The sequence below is a fragment of the Budorcas taxicolor genome, chromosome 25 (genome assembly GCF_023091745.1).
Source record: "Budorcas taxicolor isolate Tak-1 chromosome 25, Takin1.1, whole genome shotgun sequence".
In the NCBI taxonomy this organism is placed as follows: Eukaryota; Metazoa; Chordata; class Mammalia; order Artiodactyla; family Bovidae; genus Budorcas; species Budorcas taxicolor.
Genome location: NC_068934.1, coordinates 39,592,255 through 39,604,755, shown reverse-complemented (window position 1 = coordinate 39,604,755; position 12,501 = coordinate 39,592,255). Strand labels below are relative to the sequence as shown.

The following is a 12,501-nucleotide window of genomic DNA, read 5'->3' as shown; positions in this document are numbered from 1 at the left end:
TTTCTGCTTTATTGACTATGCCAAAGCCTTTGACTCTGTGGATCACAATAAACTGTGGAAAACTCTGAGAAAGATGGAAATACCAGACCACCTGACCTGCCTCTTGAGAAATCTGTATGCAGGTCAGGAAGCAACTGTTAGAACTGCACATGGAACAACAGACTGGTTCCAAATAGGAAAAGGAGTATGTCAAGGCTGTGTATTGTCACCCTGCTTATTTAACTTATATGCAAAGTACATCATGAGAAACACTGGACTGGATGAAACACACGCTGGAATCAAGATTGCCGGGAGAAATATCAATCACCTCAGATATGCAGATGACACCACCCTTGTGGTAGAAAGTGAAGAGGAACTAAAAAGCCTCTTGATGAAAGTAAAAGAGGAGAGAGAAAAAGTTGGCTTAAAGCTGAACATTCAGAAAACGAAGATCATGGCATCTGGTCCCATCACTTCATGGGAAATAGACGGGGAAACAGTGAAAACAGTGTCAGACTTTATTTTGGGGGGCTCCAAAATCACTGCAGATGGTGACTGCAGCCATGAAATTGAAAGATGCTTACTCCTTGGAAGAAAAGTTATGACCAACCTAGATAGCATATTCAAAAGCAGAGGCATTACTTTGACGACTAAGTTCCGTCTAGTCAAGGCTATGGTTTTTCCAGTGGTCATGTATGGATGTGAGAGTTGGACTGTGAAGAAGGCTGAGCGCCAAAGAATTGATGCTTTTGAACTGTGGTGTTGGAGAAGACTCTTGAGAGTCCCCTGGACTGCAAGGAGATCCAACCAGTCCATTCTGAAGGAGATCAGCCCCGGCATTTCCTTGGAAGGAATGATGCTAAAGCTGAAGTTCCAGTACTTTGGCCACCTCATGCGAAGAGTTGACTCATCGGATAAGACTCTGATGCTCGGTGGGATTGGGGGCAGGAGGAGAAGGGGACGACAGAGAATGAGATGGCTGGATGGCATCACTGACTTGATGGACGCGATTGAACTCCAGGAGTTGGTGATGGATAGGGAGGCCTGGCATGCTGCCTTTCACGGGCCACAAAGAGTCAGACAGGACTGAGCGACTGAACTGAACTGAACTGTACTGAAAGGACTAAACTTGGGCATGTCAGAGCACATATAATTAGGGGCTCCCTGTTACCACTACATGCTAAGAACCTGAACTTTCCTGACCACTTGGAGCCAGGAAAGAAGCCTGAATTGGCTTGTGCTCCTCAACCTGGTAGTCTTCTCAGATTGCAGAGTCCTGTAAGTATGGAGACTGTAAGCCACATCGTCTTCCTTTCTGTGATTTTTCTTTTCATCTGATTATTCTATTCATCATGTTTAGAAGGGAACGGACTATTTCCCTGACAATCTTAACGTTCAACCCTTACTTATTGATAAGTACCTTGCTATAGGAACTGTGGGTTCCAAAGCTCTTGGTGTAGATTTGCATAGCTGCACAACTCTTGGGGTCCAGTCATGTCATGACCTATTGAAACTGGAACTCCTTGCAGTTGTTCAGTGCACAGTCAATGCAGATGTAGGTGTGGTCCTGTGGAATAGCAGCTTTCTACATTTTATTTAGCATGTCCTCTTTGTTCCCTCTCTCCTTTAGTGTGTTTATGTCTATGTCTGCATCTCTGTATCACTATCATTTATCTCTCCATCTCTTTGGAAGGCTCTGAGTGTATTTATCTCTGTGTTGTTTTCTTTTAATTTTTCATTTGACTCATCCTTCCTTCTAGAGCCTCTACATTTCCCTAACTTATTCCCTATCTCCTGGATTCTTTTTTCAACTATCTCTTCTCTTTCAACTTGTAGAAAATTTGGGAGAGTTACTTATATATTGTTTTTATCTGACAAGCAGTGTGACCACAGCCAATTCACAAACCTCTTGCATTTCAAATTCCTCCCATGTAAAAGAGGGTAGGAATCCCCCTTCTACCTCTTTCCCTGAACTTCTATGAGGAGGATACAGTGGGATGGCAACAGCAGTGCAAATGGCTGTCATTGTTGAGATTTCCTGTTTATCAGGTACCTTATATCCATCACTTCACTATCCCCAAAATATTCTATTTGGAGGGTTTGAATCATTACATTCCACCATTTTACTGAGGGGACACTGAGACCCCACATGGTCATACGGCCTACCCAATATTACAGAACAGAATCTTTATTCAAACCTATGTATTTGCCATGGTATATGCATAAAATTATGATAATAGGGTGACTTATAAAAATGTTTGGAAAATACACAGGGCCATTGCAATGACAGTTATACCTTAACACTGACAGATAATTGTAGCTGCTTCTTTGTTTCCTTTGTTAAATGCTAGATGAAAGAATACCTCTAACAAAAGTGAAGACCACGAGAAAAACCCTCAGTGAAAAACACATGCTGAACTATTTCCTGAAGGAACATGTTTACAGACTGTCCCAGATTGCTTCTCATGGCTCAAATATAACTATACACCCCTGAGGAACATCATGTATGGCGTGTTTCAGGAGGTGGTGCTCCACAGCGTCCCCTGGTGCTCTTGCCTGGAACAGGGGTCATCTGGAGGTGACGGGTGGGATGTTGGGGCTGGGGCCTCAGGAGGTTTCTGCAGGAGGCAGAGGCCCCATCAAGAGGAGAAAGCTCTATCATTCTCAACTCTTGGTCTTGGTGACTGGGCCCAGAAATTACCAGGTGGCAGGTAAACATCCATTTCTGAGTCAAAGATGTGTCATTAGTTTGATGGAGATTGTTCCTTCTGAGGAGAAGGCAATGGCAACCCAATTTAGTCCTCTTGCCTGGAAAAACTCAAGGATGGAGGAGCCTGGTAGGCTGCAGTCCATGGAGTCGCTAAGAGTCAGACACGACTGAGCGACTTCACTTTCACTTTTCACTTTCCTGAACTGGAGAAGGAAATGGTAACCCACTCCAGTATTCTTACCTGGAGAATCCCAGGGATGGGGGAGCCTGGTGGGCTCCTGTCTATGGGGTTGCACAGAATTGAACATGACTGAAGCGACTTAGCAGCAGCAGCAGCGGCAGCAGCAGCAGATCCTTCTGAACTAAGGGAGTCACTCAGTTACAGATGAAGAGTGAATCATCTCTGATCAAAATGTAGAACCAACTGCAAAGCAACTGTGAATCCCCAGGCAGAGGAATTCAGTTTCCACAGATGTGAGAACCACAGCAGTGAAAAGTTATGGAACCTGTATTCCGTGTAAGGCCATCAGAATCTAACACAGTGCTTACTGTTTTTAGATTAGAAAAGGGCTTATTTTGTCTTCAATGACCATGCCAGCCTGAGAGATAGGCAACGAGTAAATACATGTCGCATGAAAGGGTCACCACTGTGGTGTTGATTGGATGTGGTCTGAGTTTGGAGGGAATGGCTGGAGTTGATCAAGAAGGACCTCCTGGAGAAGGGGGTGATAAGGCTGGGTTTGAAGAGACTACTGCTACTGCTACTGCTAAGTCACTTTAGTCGTGTCCGACTCTGTGCGACCCCATAGATGGCAGCCCACCAGGATCCCCCATCTCTGGGATTCTCCAGGCAAGAACAGTGGAGTGGGTTGCCATTTCCTTCTCCAATGCACGAAAGTGAAAAGTGAAAGGGAAATCGCTCAGTCATATCCGACTCTTAGCGACTTCATGGACTGCAGCCTACCAGGATCCTTCGTTCATAGGATTTTCCAGGCAAGAGTACATTCCTGGAAATGGGGTGCCATTGCCTTCTCTGTGAAGAGACTACAGAGCGTCTCAAATGAAGACACCATGACTTTCCTGGTGTCCAGTGGTCCTGAAGGCCCAGTGGATATGCATCTGGTCTTGCCATGAAAGAGGTGTCACTTCAAAGCCTGATTATAGAATCAATATCCTGCATACAATGTAGCACAGGAAAAATATATCAAATGCAGACACCACTGTGACCAAAGGCTGTGAGCTGCACAGTGGTTAGAAAGTGATCTCAAGTGATATGTGACACCCAAAGGGAGGCAGCAGTGTGGGAACAGAGGGTAGCCAGTTCTGCACTAACCCACTCCCTTCTTCTCCTTGTAGATGCTGTAATGGGTAACATCACCATTGGAATACCCCCTCAGGAATTCCAGGTTGTGTTTGACACAGGCTCATCTGATTTGTGGATACCCTCCGTCTTTTGCCCCAGTCCAGCCTGTTGTGAGTACAGACACCCCCTACTTAGACCATCTTTCACTTGCCCTGCCACCCTGTTTTCCACCCTTGGCACCTGATGACAGTCATCTCTTGTGTCTGCAGCTACACAAGTTAGGTTCAGACATTATAAGTCTTCCACTTTCCAGCCTACTGAAAAGACCTTCAGCATCGCCTATGGATCTGGGAGCATGAAGGGATTATTTGCTATGACATGGTTCAGGTAACGTGTAAACAGACACTGAGTCAGGACTGGCTATGGAGTGACCTCTCCTTGCAAAACAGATGCAGGACCATCTGGCAGGACCCTTCCTAGCCTAACTTCCATAGATATTGGCCATCTTACACACAGGATCATGTCTCTGGGGAGGCAGTGCCCGTGGTGACACAGGAGAAAACAGATTAGCTAACCCAGAGAGTGGCTTGAGGTGTGGACTTGCAGCTCCTGTGCCCATGAGCAGTTCAAGGCTCATTTTTCTGGGAGTGAGAAGAGGGGATAAAAGCACCCACTTTTATATTCACAGACTGTTCCAGGCACTTTCAGGTAATAATTGCTTTAATCTGCAACAACCCCACACAACAGGTGGTCTGATTAACTCATGAGACATATGAGGAAACTGAGGTACAGACAGCAAGGGCCTTGCTGAGGGCACACATGTTGTAAGTGGTGGAGCTGGGCTGGCTTTTCAAGACTGCACTTGTGGTGGGGTGTTTGGGACATGATAAAACGGATCTGGGGACCGTGGGGGCAGTCAAGGGCTTCAGGTATCCATAGTGGGAAACTGGAGGCCAGAGATGTCAGGGGCCTTGATAAATGAGTTCTCACTCTAGGAGACCTTTGAGAGTCTAATAAAATCTATGGCCTGCCTCTCCAAAGTACTTGAGTAGTTCCCCTCTCTCTCTTTCTCATACACACTCACACAAATACACACATATCCCAAAAAGTGAATTTCCCAGGCAATAATTTCATAGAACCCTGCAAGTAAGATTGTGTTTTCAGCTTCTGTCTTCCCAGACAGATGCAGAATCCACATTACCTTAGAGACAATGCAGTCCATTCCTGTCATTACATCATGCCAAAGAGAAGGCTATCTTACTCTCGACTCATTTTGTCCACAAGCTGGCACCAATGGGTCGTGGCCTAACTCTTGGTTGCCCCACCCGGACAGAAGCCACAAGGCCAATTTGACTCACTCAGGTGGTGTTTTTCAGAGGGGCAGATGTTTTAAAATTCACAGCCTCTCACAGTTGGAACCCAAATTCCCCTCCCAGTGTGGTCTAACTATCTGAGGTCCACCAAAGACACAGCCAAGCCTCATTTCTTCTTTGACGATGTAATGGCAAGGCACCCAGCCCAGTCCTAGCCCCACTTCACATAAGTGGGACTACTCTTCTCTTCCACAGATTGAGGACATTGTAAGCACTGACCAGCCATTCAGTCTAAGCCTGGCGGAATCCGGGTTTGAGGGTATACCTTTTGATGGCATCTTGGGCATGAACTACCTCAACATATCCTTCACTGGAGCCATCCCCATCTTTGACAACCTGAAAAATTAAGGTGCCATTGCTGAGCCTGTTCTTGCCTTTTACTTGAGCAAGTAAGTTGGAGATGGACAATCCCTTTCTCCAAATTAGATGTAAGATGCTTTCAGTTGCATGAAAATTATAGAACACTTAATAAAGAAGTATTCTGAGAGATAATCTAACCCAGGATAACTGTGGCCCCAGGGCCCTACCTGGCATCACCGCTGGTTTTTATAAATAATGTTTTATTGGAACACATACCTGCTCCTGGGCTCAAGACCAGTAACTTGGTCTAGGGGGGTGAGTGAGGAGGAAGACTAATGGAAGGCAATATAAAACAAGTTGGAGGAAAAAAATACAATTTGCTTATGAATCTGATAAGGAAGGAAGAAGGATGGTGGATATCTTTCCTTCCTCATAAGCATTCTACTGGGAGCCCAGGACCAGCTACCCAATTTGCAGGAACCAGTGAAAAATAAAAGTGTGGGACACAAAACAAATGTGTTATCTCTTGTTCAAGAAACAGTAGTCATTTTAAGACAGGGAAAGCAGAGGTGGGGTCCCTTCTGAGTGTGGGGCTCTTTGGACAGTAGAGGTCACAGGCCAGAAGAGCCAGCTCTGGGTGACCTGAAACCACATCCTTAGCACTCCCAGGCTTTGATTTTCCTAAAAAATGACAAGCTGGACATGGGGAAGCAAAAACTCTTCAGCACCCTGTCATCTGAGGGTTTCTGAGCACACAGGTAGCAGGAGGTCCTGGGCCTCTTCAGAAGACATAGTGGGTGGAGCCCAGCCATGTGACTCAGCTTCTAACCTCCTCTGTGCCACTCATTAGCCTGTTACTGACTTCAGTCTGGGTCTCAATTGCTCCTAGCCTCAATTTATGCATCTCTAAATGAAGACAATTTTAGGGCCTTGATGGGTAGACAAGCACAAACACAAGCTCTCCAAAAGTGCTCTTGTTACTGTCCTCCAAAGACATCCCCCTGTTTTCTCTCTACAGATGCAGGGAAAGGGCAGTGTGGTGATGTTTGGTGGAGTGGACAAAGCCTGCTACCAGGGAGCGCTTAACTGAGTACCACTGATCCAAGCAGGAGACTGGCCTATACACATGGACCGGTAAGCCTCTCCCTCTGAGGGTCAGCCCGAGTGATGCTCCACATCTGTACACGGACACAGGCAGACACACACAAATGGATTCTCAGACACATAGTGACACAGACATACACACCACCCACAACGACACAGACAGACACACAGACACATGGAAGCACACAAACAGACACATATAAACAGAGACACATATAAACATGCATAGCTAGTCAGAGACACAAAAGTACAATTAGAGACACATGCAGATGCATATACAAACAAACACACAAACACATAGATATGCAAACAACCCATGGGTTCATAATCCCCAGGCCTTCTGAGTAAGGCTCTGGCAAGTGTCCTAAAAGGGTCCAGAGAGGTCTGTGCACCTGGGAGAGGGCTTCACCCACTGGCCTGTGAGGCGTGGAGCTTGGTTAGAGGACTCTACAGTGTGGTGAACAGGATCAAGGAGGTTGCACCAGCCTGAATAGAGTTATAAGATGACCAACTGTCCAGGGCTGCCTGGGACCAAGGAAATTCTCAGTACAAATAAATGTCAGTTTTAAAACAGGGAACTTCCTAAGCAAATGGGGAAAACTGGTCTCCTTAGGGAGCAGCAACCCAGTAGTGGAGAGAGGTTGACTGCAGTCTAAAGACTTGAAAGCAACTAATAAAAAAGACACCTCACATACCTGGGCACACAGTGGGGCAGGGGCTAGAACAGAGAATCATGAATGGGGGATCCAGGAGTGACCTGAGGACAAGAGGCATAATTGATAGGATTCTGTGTGATACCCTCAGACAAAAGCTGACCTGTCCTTTGGAGTTTCTGTGGGTTAGTCATGTATTTCCTGGCCAGGGTCTCAGGGTCTGAGCTGGTTGTAGGAGCAGTGCTGGGAGACACCCTCTCCCAGAGGAGCCCCTCTCTCCCTCCATTATGAGAATCTGCTGTCCCTGTGAATCTCCAACCTCACTCTGTAGTGGACCCATTATTTGTTTCCCACCAGATATAGCTTTCTGGATGTGTCTCATTCATTATTTTCACAGTCTTCATTCACTCACTAAACAGACAAGCATTGGGCATCACCTGTGTTTCACACACTTTAGGGAGGCAATGAGAATAAAACTCGCCCTCACATCTAAGAAGGCAGATGCACAAGAAACGACACACACACATAGTGCATTGTGACTTTGGTACATGCTAGACATGAGAGGCACCTGACTCCAGTACTCTTGCCTGGAAAATCCCATGGATGGAGGAGCCTGGTAGGCTGCAGTTCACGGGGTCGTGAAAAGTCGGACATGACTCAGCGACGTGACTTTCACTTTTCACTTTCATGCATTGGAGAAGGAAATGGCAACCCACTCCAGTGTTGTTGCCTGGAGAATCCCAGGGATGGGGGAGATTGGTGGGCTGCCATCTGTGGGGTCGCACAGAATCAGACACGACTGAAGTGACTTAGCAGCAACAGCAGACATGAGAAAGGGTCTGCAGAAAGTGACCAGGGCAGGAGACTGATAAACACCAAGGGAAAGACTTCCCTGAATCAATGACAATTAAGCTGGAATCTGGAAGATGAGAAGAAATTTGCTAGTCAAAGTGGAGGGGACTCTTCTAGGACAGAAGATCAGCTTGTGCCAAGATACAAAATATCCTGACCTATTCAAGTACTGCATTCAAGGATGTCAAGGAAGGTGCCGTGTGGAGAGCAAAGGAAAAGAGTCAGCACAAAAGATGAAGGGCTGTTTAGGAGACAGTCGGGAAGGGGGCAGCTCTGGGGAGACTCAGAGCGGCCTTGATGCCTCTTTGTCACACTCTCTCTCAGCATCTCCTTGGAAAGAAAGGTTATTGCTTGTTCTGGCAGCTGCAAGACCCTTGTGGACACTAGGACATCACTTATCCTTGGCCCAAGAAAACTGGTCAGTAACATCCAGAAGCTCATTGGCACCACGCCACGGTATTCTGAGGTGAAGGGTCTTGCCCCAGGGTCACTCCCAGTCTCCACACACAAGAAGGATCTCCAGGGCTAACTGTTCTCCCTCTCTCTCTAACAACACTATGTTTCCTGTTTTGTGGTCGATACCCTGCCCTCTATTATCTTCACTATCAATGGCATCAAATACCCAGTGCTAGCTGAAGCCTACATCCTCAAGGTGAGAGGAGAACCCTGAGGGGTTGTTCTTAAATAGGAACTTGCAGGAACCCTTGGGCTGCTGCTGGGAGGAGGCTACCCTATGCAGGCCATCTTGCACTATTGCAGATGCTTCTGAGCCCTGTTGCTGGGCCATAGCCTGCCACAAAACCAACCACTTGAGAGTAAAGGGCTGTCTGGGACACTGATCATCCTGAAATAAATGTGGAGACGCCACACCATGCTGGCATGGTGGGAGTCACAAGGAGAGGGGAACACTATGCTCCTCAGTCCTCAAAGAGCTTCAGTTCAGTCTGAACCCTCAGATGCATGAACACGAAAGTCAGCTCTAGTGGTCACTGAAATAAGCCATAGAAAAAGGAGACACAGTGGGGACACTCCCAGTGTGCTCTCCCACCATAGGCATTAACAGTCTCCATTCCCTTTTCGCAGTTTTCCTGGTTTGGATGATAAATTACATGGTCACCCTAGTTCTCAGATGCATTTTCCCCTTGCTCTGGCCTGGTGTCCCCTTTGTGAGTTGGGATACCTGACCCCTCTGTGGGGAGGCTGTATGCTAATGTGAATAAAGGGTGCACAGTGACTGCTCAGCCCTGGCACAGGGTGGAGGCTTCATGTCAGCTCCCTTCGAGAGTTCATAGCTGGCTGATGGGCTCAAAGAAGACTTTGAGGAAAGGAGGGAATTTCAGGAATTCAAAAACTGTCAACTCATGGAACCATGTGGAGTGTTGCTTGGTTCTAGGCTTAACTGCACTGGATTCCATGCGAAAGGCATCCCAAAGTGCTCTGCATTGGGGCACAAGGGACTTACTCAGGGTGATGAGGGCTACGGCCTGACCAGCGGGGATGGGGAACCAGAGTAAGTTACCCAACCAAGCTTGGAGTGGCCAAAGAGGGTGACTATGGGCCAAAGAAAGCTTCCCAGAGTTCCTGAGTTAAGTCTTCAAGAATGTGTTGTGGGCACTGCTCTATTTAAGATGGATAACCAACAACGAGTTACTTTGTAGCACAGGGAATTCTGCTCAGTTATATGACAACCCGGATGGGAGGGGTATCTCTGGGACCAGGATATCTGGATACATACAGTTGAGGCCCCAAACTGTCCACCTGAAACTCAGAATATTGTTAATCATCTGTACTCCAATACAAAAAAAAAGTTTTTTAATAAAGTTTAGATTGTGGGGATGCAGGAGAAACAGCATTCTCTGCAGAGAAAACAGTGAGCAGAAGTCAGAAGGAAAGAAACAGGGAGTGAGGAGAATTATGGACAAACTTTTTCTTTTCGAAAAATTTTATTGAAATATGGCTGATCTTCAGTGTTGCTTTAAATTCTTCTGCACAGCAATGACACCCAGTTACACACATAAAATCTGTACATTCGGTTAAGAATGCATGTTCTTTTCCATGTGGATTATCACTGGATATTGAATATGGTTCCTTATGCTCTACAGTAAGACTTTGTTTCTTATCATTTTGCTGTTTCCCCAACTCCCAGTCCTCCCCTCCCCGACACCCTTCCTCATGGCAAGTGCATGTCTTGTCCCCTTTTGGTTTTGGATGAACTCTCACATCCCCTGCGGCCCATAAAACCCCTTGATACTTACACAAAAGAGAGAAATAAAACAAAGAATTGTGCTGGGTCTGAATATTGGCAGGAGTTGTAGGTAAGAGCTCAGGCTGAGTGGCGTGTGTCTCTGGCTCCCCCAGGATTCTAGAGGACAGTGCTATACCACCTTTAAAGAGAACACAGTGAGTATATCTACAGACCTGGATCCTGGGTGACGTCTTCCTGAGGCAGTACTTCTCGGTTTATGATTGAGGAAATGACAGGATTAGCCTGGCACAGACAGTGTATATGCTTGGTGTAGCTCAGGAATCAGTAAGGCTGCTCTGAGCAAATGCTCACTCACACTTAGGGCACTCTTGCCCAGGATGCTGGTGAACTGTATTTGGTGGGCTGCAAACCCTATTCTCATTAAAGAATAAAGGGTTTCACTCATAATGGTGCTGAAACAAATGTGTGTCTCTGTTTGAGTCTGAGAGGTGTACAATGATCGGGAAGGATCTAGAACAAAGTCTGAATCACAGTTGAGAGGAGCCCACCTCCAACTGGCTTCAAGGAAAGGGGAGACTCATTGAAATGATTCTGGGAATCCAGGACACAAGAATCAGAGCAAATACAAAGATCTCAGTGACTGGAACCAAGAAATCAGAAGTCATCAATTCTCTCTCACCCTCGCTCTTTCCCTTCCCTCTTCTCTGATGGTCTTAGTCTGGCAACTTTCTTCCTTAAGGCTTCTACACCTAGTGAGGAAGTCCAAACTACCTGCCCTAGGGTTTTATATTCCAAAAGTATCTCCTAGTAAGGAAAGAAGCTCAGAGCTGTTAGAGTTCAAGGGTGTTCTCTGAATGACCCACTTCAGTTCACATGTACAGCCCTAGATCAGCAATTCTGGCAGGGCCATGGGGTCCTATGATTGGCTTTACTTGGTCATTGACCCTGACCCAGCAGCACACGTGATTGTCAATTTCCCCCAGAAATACATGACTGAAGCTGGGGAGAGGCAGCCCCAAGGATAGCGACTGGCAGATGGTCTAGGCCAGGGAAGAGTTTGTGATGACCCACCAACTCCACCACCTCCTCATTCAGAGGAATTATAAGGGATAATGAAATAGACTCTCTTCACCTCATCTCAGAAGATCTTATCACTGGGCTTCTCCTCCAGGGGATTTTGAGTGAGGTACTTCATGCAAAGCTGGTTCCCTTTTGTTCCCACACCCCAGTCACCAGCTCTCTGCCACATATGCCTGCTCTGTCCTTTCATGTCCTACTTAGTAAGTGGTGGCCTCAGTGGATACCTGAGCCATCCTCCTCCTCCAGGGCCCAGAATGCCCTTTCCTTGGCCTCCAATGCTGCTGGGGAGAATGAAACACATGTATTGAGGGACCCAGGGTACACAGAGCCTTCAGCCTTTCTGAGCTTCCTCCAGGGGTGCAGCTACAAACTATTTGCTTGGAGCTGCCATGGTTAGGCACTTTTGCTGTGGAAACATCCGTTCTTTCCACCTGGAGACTCTCAGTAGATACCTCAGCTAGGACAGCAGGGGTCAGAAGTTGATTTCCTTTCAGATTGACTGGTTTGATCTCCTTGTTGTATAAGGGACTCTCAACATGTATACTATCATGTAAGAAACGAATCACCAGTCTGTGTTCGATGCAGGATACAGGATGCTTGGGGCTGGTGCACGGGGATGATCCAGAGAGAAGATATAAGGTGGGAGGTGGGAGGGGAGTTCATGTTTGGGACCTCATGTACACCCGAGGTGGATTCAGGTCAATGTATGGCAAAACCAATACAGTATTGTAAAATAAAATAAAGTAAAAATAAAAATAAAAATAAAAATAAAAAATCTTCTTAAGCACTGCCGTTCAAAATCTCAAATCTTTGGCATTCACTCTTTTGTGTGTTCCAGATCTCACATTTATACATGATTACTGGAAAAGTCATAGCTTTGACACTACAGACCTCTGTAGCAAAGTGAGTCTCTGGTTTTAAATACACTGTGCAGGTTTTTC

General features: G+C 46.4%; 1 pseudogene; it reads left to right on the top strand.

Annotated features, from left to right (window-relative positions):
• LOC128068563 (pregnancy-associated glycoprotein 1-like) overlaps positions 1-10,819 on the top strand; it is a 96,704-nt pseudogene extending 85,885 nt beyond the window's left edge.
• Positions 10,820-12,501: the final 1,682 nt, after the last annotated feature.